Below are 6,832 nucleotides of genomic sequence, written 5' to 3' on the forward strand. Positions count from 1 at the left end.
GCCATCCCATTCGCGGTTCTTGGACTTTCTGGACTGGGCAGCTCGCCCCCGCCCCAACCTAGCCCGGGCCCAGGGCGGGTATGGGGAGGGGAGCCGCAGGCCACGGAGAAGTGGAAGGGAGGCACCGGGAGGAGAGTGGGATCAGGATAAGAGCGAAAACCCAGGCAGGAAGGGGGCGCAGAGATCACCCCAGCCTCAATTCCAAGGCCCAGGGAGAGTTAGAGACTTGCCCAACGTCCACAGCAAGTGAGCAGCCTGCCCACTCGAGTCCCTTCTTTGATGGTCAACAGAGCCTGAGGCTCCTGTGCCCCACTCCCCACCAAGGGGGAGCCCACACCCACACCTCTTTCTGTTCTCCACGGAGCTCCCTCCCCAGGGGACAGCCCACATGAAGCAAAGAAACTCGCAGTGGGTCTGCAAGGCCAGAACTGCAGGGGACAAGGGGTGAGGGTATGGTTGGTGGCTCCAAAGTCATGAACTCGTGGCAGAACACTCGTGTTCCAGGGGGATCTCTGGGATCTCTGGATCTCACCCCAATGTTCTAAGAACTGGGAAAACAGGCTGCAAAAGGCGTAAAGACAAACCTCTGTCTCAACCATTTGGAACTGGTGGCTCAAGCCACCTCCAAGGTCAGCAAGTCCAATAGGCCCGCTTCACAGATAATATTTAGGGAGGGGAAAGTCCAAGTCATGTACTCAATATATTTCTTGAGCATCTACTGTGTGCTTAAAACCACAACTGTCACCTCCAGCTCCCACTATTTTCCTGGCCACATGGGCTCCTTTTCACAAAAGAAAAGATCTGAGGTCTTCAGCAACCCTTCCATCAGCCTCCGGAGGATCTGAGACATGCAAGCCTCCAGGTTTTCAGTCCCACAGGGGCTGGGGACCAGAGCCATGTTTCCCAGTCAAGACTCTCACCCCCGTGGATAAGAGGTAAGGGGGAACAGCAGGAAATGCCCCACCGTCACCCCACCCATCCACCCACCTGTGAAAGGGCAGAGGGGAAGGTAGGAGATCAGGCACTTGTTCTTTTCAGTCCCGTGTGGATTTCTCCCTCCAGCAAGCTTCCCCAGCTGCATATGGGAAAGAGACCCCAGCCCAGGGGGGTTTCTCAAACTTCTAACAGCACAGGAGCGGTCTGTAGACGCAGATTCAGATTCAGTGGACCTGGAGCCTGAGCTCCTGCATTTATAATGAAGCTTCGTGGCACTGCTGGCGCTGCCGGGCTGCAGACATCCTGAGCAGCACTGGTAGAACAAGGCAAGTTGTCAGGGCGGGAGGAAGACTCCTGCAGTATCACATGCTCACTCACGGCCCACCTGACCCCGGGGGCCCTTTGATCTCCGGCCTAGAAATACACCAGGACTATAGAGTTGGCTCAAACACTGTAATAAAAAGGCAAGAAGTTGAATGAGGCTGGCCAAGGCGCTTCTGGGGATGGTGAGGAAGGGGCTATGGGGGGTAGCAACTGCACTAGACAGGTATGTCCTGAGGGCTCTGGTCCTGGGAGATGCTTGGTGAAATACATCCTATTTATGAAATGCCAACGGAATGCCTATAGACCTTCAAGGGCAGCATGTACTGGGGCTGGCTCATCTTCAGCAGGGGCGGGGCTCACAGATCTCAGAAGTACATGAATTCCAGGATCCTTTTAAGCACCATGTCTCCGCCCATCCTTTGGCTTTTTTATGCATTGCTCCTTGAATTCAATTCTGAGCACAATCTCCATGCTTCTTGCTTCCCTAACTCCTGTTCCAAAAGGGCCCCTTTCTCCACCATGCTGTAAGACAGACCCTCAATTCTGGTCAGGCATTACTGATGGTACATCCCAGAGTGCTGAGTGGAGACAAAGGTGTGCCACCTGAGCTGGAGGGAGGGGGCAGATGGAGGCACTGGAGATGCAGAAATGCAGCAAGCCAAGGAGTACAGCTCTGTGACCTCCTTCATGGTCCCATAACCTTCTGGAGTCTGGACCTGCAGACTCCAAGGTCCCTAAGAGCCCAAGAGCCTATTAGCATGGCGGTACTGAATGTCCCCGACCCTGGCTGAGTAGACCAAAGAACGAAGGCTCTCCTGTGCCAGGCGTCTCTATTTCTTCTTTATAATCAAGGAGCTTTTCAATTACCGCATTTTCCTCTTTACAGAAAACCTCCCTCAATGTAAGAGGCTTATAATCTCCCATGTGTCCTAGGGGGCACCATTCTGAGACTGTCAGGGTCCCTGGTGAGGAGGCAGCACGTGCCATAGGGGGCTGGGCATAGAGCTTGGCATGGAGCCTAGCTACTGAGGGGGAAGATTGGACAAAGGCCCCGGAGCTTTGCTTTCCCTGTCCTATTTCAATCCAAACCACTCAGGACTGACCACTCACGCATGGCTGCCTCTGGGCACAAGCCTTGTCTCAGACACTTAATATGTTGCGACTCAGCCACCATCTCTGTGGTCCCGATCACTGAGAAATGAAAGCTGGCTTTAAAAATCTGGCATCCAAGAAGGCCAGAGAACGAAAACATGGGTGGCACCACAGTAAACTCCAAATAATGCACGAGACTACGGGTGGGGGAGGGAGGAAGAGTCCTAAAATGGGAATGATGCCTCTTGGAAAGAACTCCCCATCTCTGCCCACCCACTCTTTCCCAGTCAGATCAAATGGAAGAAAAACTGAGATAGGGCTTGCCCACCAGAGCAAGTAGAAGAAAACCCCAAAGCAGCAAGTCCTCAAGGTGTGCTGTCCACAGAGCAGCAGGTAAGGTCTAGGAAAGGCCAGCAAGGAGGGTGGGCTTCAGGGGCGGCTTGGAGCAGAGGACAGTTCCACTGTAAGCAGAGCAAGGCAGGATGAAGAGTGGCAGTAGGTGCCAGGGCACATGCATCAGGGAAGGGCCAGAGGCCCCCGTCTGGGCGGGAGGCTGCCAAGCTGGTGCAGCAGACATGGCAGAGACTACTGGGGGACCCACCCTGGGGTTAGAGGTTTTTGGATCATGAATGTGAAGAAGTCCCTGTTTTGAGGACAAAGAAGCCTGAAGGTGGGGACAGTACAGGTCAAACCAAAGTAATAAAAAGAGCTCTCCCCCAAGAGACCATGGGAAAACTTCTAGCAGATTCTGAAGTAGCTGTTCTTTTTTCCTGAGGATGTACCATGTGGGCCACTGTGGGACACAGTGGTAAGATGGCCAGAGCCCTGCTCTCAGGGAGCTACAACAGTCTAGCACTAATTAGGTTGATTCATTTGTGGGGGATGGAGTGGTTTTAGGTGCAGACATAAAATCCTGCCCGGCCCTAACTCTGGCTTCCAGTACAGGAAATAAACAGTACACTCTAGTTCCAGTACTCAGTCTAGTACGACTTGGAGCCTCCTTCACCCAGAGAACCAGAGACATGCTGTGGATGAGTGAGAAGATGCTACAAAAACTCCAGACAAACCAACCAAAGAGACAGCTCAGAGACTAATAAAACAAGAGAAGTCCTGAGAGGTAGTCCTGTTTGGTGGCTTTCCAAATGTACTGCCTGGAGCTTCCTCAAGGGAGTAGGTGGGTGTGGGAGGAGGCCCCACTATCTCCTTCCACGGAGTTCATGTTTGACAACTTCTACACATCCCACTTCCTTTCAGAGAGAACGCTGAGGCTCAAAGGGGAACAGACTTGTCCAGGATCATAAAAGGAACTGGTTGCAGTTTAGCATTCCCTTGGTTACAAAACACCAGAGCACCAGGGAAAGGAAAACCCAGATAGAACTGTGCGGAGGCCAGTGTGCCAGCAGGCAACAATCCAACCCAGGCAGTGGCTGCGTCGGCCTCCTGGCCTCCCTGGAGTGCATGTCCCACTTCCTGTGGCTGAGGGCCTGCCTTGCCTGGCAGCACTAATGCAGATTTGGAATTCAAGCAGCCATTCCAGCTGCTGTTATAAGGCTGGCTCCCTCCCTGTCCGAGAGCAATTTCACTTCAAAGGCCCTCCAAGTCCTTGAAAGCAGGGTGTTTTTTTTTCAGCATGTTGGGGAGAAACAGATGATGCCCTCTATTTGAGATCAATACAGTAATTATGTTGGACAAGCTCTTAGGGCTAACTTGAGGGGGAATTCACAGCCTCATGAATGAGGAGTGTGAAAGCACACAGAATGAGAAGGGACAGCCTGCCACCCGCGCTTCGCTTGTGGGATGCAGCCCGTTACACAGTAGGATCCCCTTCTGCAGCAACCTTGGTCTGGCCTCTGCTGGGTGAGACACAGCAGAGGCTCAATCTACTACAAGCTGGTGCAGGTCTCAATTCTAAAGTCAAACCAGGCCAGGCACAGTGGCTCACTCCTGTAATCCCAGTACTTTGGGAGGCCAAGGCGGGCAGATCACTTGAGGTCAGGAGTTTGAGACCAGTCTGACCAACATGGTGAAACCCCATCTCTACTAAAAATACAAAAATGCTGGGTGCAGTGGCTCATGCCTGCAATCCCAGCACTTGGGAGGCCGAGGAGGGCGGATCACAAGGTCAAGAGATCAACACCATCCTGGCCAACATGGTGAAACCCTGTCTCTACTAAAAATACAAAAATGAGCTGGGCATGGTGGCACGTGCCTGTAGTCCCAGCTACTGGGGAGGCTGAGGCAGGAGAATCACTTGAACCCTGGAGGCAGAGGTTGCAGCACTGCACTCCAGCCTGGTGACAGAGCAAGACTTCACCTCAAAAAAAAAAAAAAAAAAAAAAAAAATTAGCCAGGCGTGGTGGCAGACATCTGTAATCCCAGCTACTCAGGAGGCTGAGGCACAAGAATCGCTTGGACCCAGGAGGCAGAGGTTGCAGTGAGCCAAGACCGTGCCACTGTACTCCAGCCTGGGCAAGAGAACAAGACTCAGTCTCAAAAAATAAAATAAAATAAAATAAAGTTAAACCAATGTCACTTTGAAGAGGTCATATAACTCCTGGCAAGCCACAATTCTGCAACCTCCTCCTTCCTCATATCTAGTGAGTCTCAAGAGATACTTAAACCTTACCATATGCAGATATCTCACATGGTTAGTATCATGTATTTATTTGGTAACTGGTTCTATCATTTGTTGGGGGAGGGGAGACAAGAAATACCTGTTTCGTGTACTCTACCCTTGAACGATATTATTCACTAAGTGTCACCAGGTAAATAAATAATGAAAAACACAATTCTCGGACCAGGAAGTGACCTCTGAGCACCAGCCACAGGACTCCACATGGCTTTGCTTCCCGGTGCCCGCAGAGCCCTGCCTCGGCAGCTTGAGACATCTGTTCCTGATATTCTTGGCAATGACGATCAAAACAACTGAAGCTGCCCCTTTGGGGCAGAAACTGCCCATCACTGAGACATAAATCTTCAACATGCATTCTAAGCGTGTTTCAAATACCTTTCAACATAACCCTGCAAGATAAACACCGAATCGAGAAGCCTTGCAGTTTGGCCATTGGCTTTATTATCCTTATGGGACAGAAGGAAAGATTATGCAGCAGGATGGTGGAACACCTGTCTAGCTATCATTTTAGCTGGAAGGGCTTGAAGTAAAATGTAGTTTCTAAAGTTCTCAGAGAAGATGCTCCAGGTAGCCTGGCTATGTGGTTACAAGACCTCCTTTTGAAGACTTGCAGAAGAGATTCCAACAGCATTTCCTCAGAAAGGCAACCGTTTTTCTAACTACAAAGAAAAATCCAAAGCCTTTTGCCTCAACAATATTATTGCTTAATCCTCTGAGTGTAGTAAACAAAAATGGCAAATACTGTTACTTTTAGAGATGAAGAAATTACGGTAAAGCAAGATTAAGTCACTTTTCTTAGTTACAAGGTAAATGGTGACATTATCTGTAACACAGGTGGTCCAACTTCTACAACTCCACACTTTCAACACCTGCCTGTATGTTTATGTGCTATCTGGATAGCTAGCGGACTTCATAGCCCAATTAACGTCAGAAGGGGGAAAAAAAATCCAAGGTTTGGGATATATGGGATGGAGAAGTGGTTTTTGTCTTCCAATGAGACTGTCTACCTGGCACACAGGACCTGACACAGAAATGTTGCTCAGGGAAATCAACAAAGTGCTATTTTACGAATGTTTATAATTTGTACTTTAATGAAAAATAGAGGGTTCCAATAATGTTGATAATCAAATCCCCAGCCAGTATTTCTGCCCATAGAATGTCTAGGAGATGGGTGTGTGTGTGGGGGGTGTGGGGGGGAGAGTGATGCCAGCTTTCAGAATGAGAAATGTTGTTGACAAAACCCTGTACTCTGGGGTGGGGGTGGGAGTATGGGACGTTATCATAGATGTGCACTTTTTTTTTTTTTTTTTTTTTTGGTGACAGGGTCTCACTCTGTCGCCCAAGCTGAGCGCAGTGGTGTGATCACAGCTCACCGCAGCCTCGACCTCCTGGGGTCAAGCAATTATCTTGCCTCGGTCTCCTGAGTAGCTGGGGCCACTGGCGTACCTGGCTAGTTTTTGTTTTATTATAGAGATGAAGTCTCACTATGTTGCTCAGGCTGGGAAAATCTTCGTAAAATGCAAACGCTGGCTTTTCATCTGCATGCACTGTGTTCGCAGTCCCCTGCAACACTGAACGAGCTGAGGACTAAAGTGCCCGAGAGAAAGGATATGATTCTGCCCCACGATTCTGTAACAGGAAAGACAGGCTTTCCTGCTCATTTCGCTTCAGCAGTTTGTTTAGACAGAGATAAATCATCGCCTGGGTTTTTAAAACAGGTTATTCAACCTGAGCATTAGATTCCAATATTAACCAGAGTCTGATGAGCAGATCTATGACCACATGGACCAACCAAAAGGACATTTAAAATAACTGAAAAATTCACTCTGGATTATGATTCCACAGAAA

The sequence above is a fragment of the Papio anubis genome, chromosome 1 (genome assembly GCF_008728515.1).
Source record: "Papio anubis isolate 15944 chromosome 1, Panubis1.0, whole genome shotgun sequence".
NCBI classification, from domain to species: Eukaryota; Metazoa; Chordata; class Mammalia; order Primates; family Cercopithecidae; genus Papio; species Papio anubis.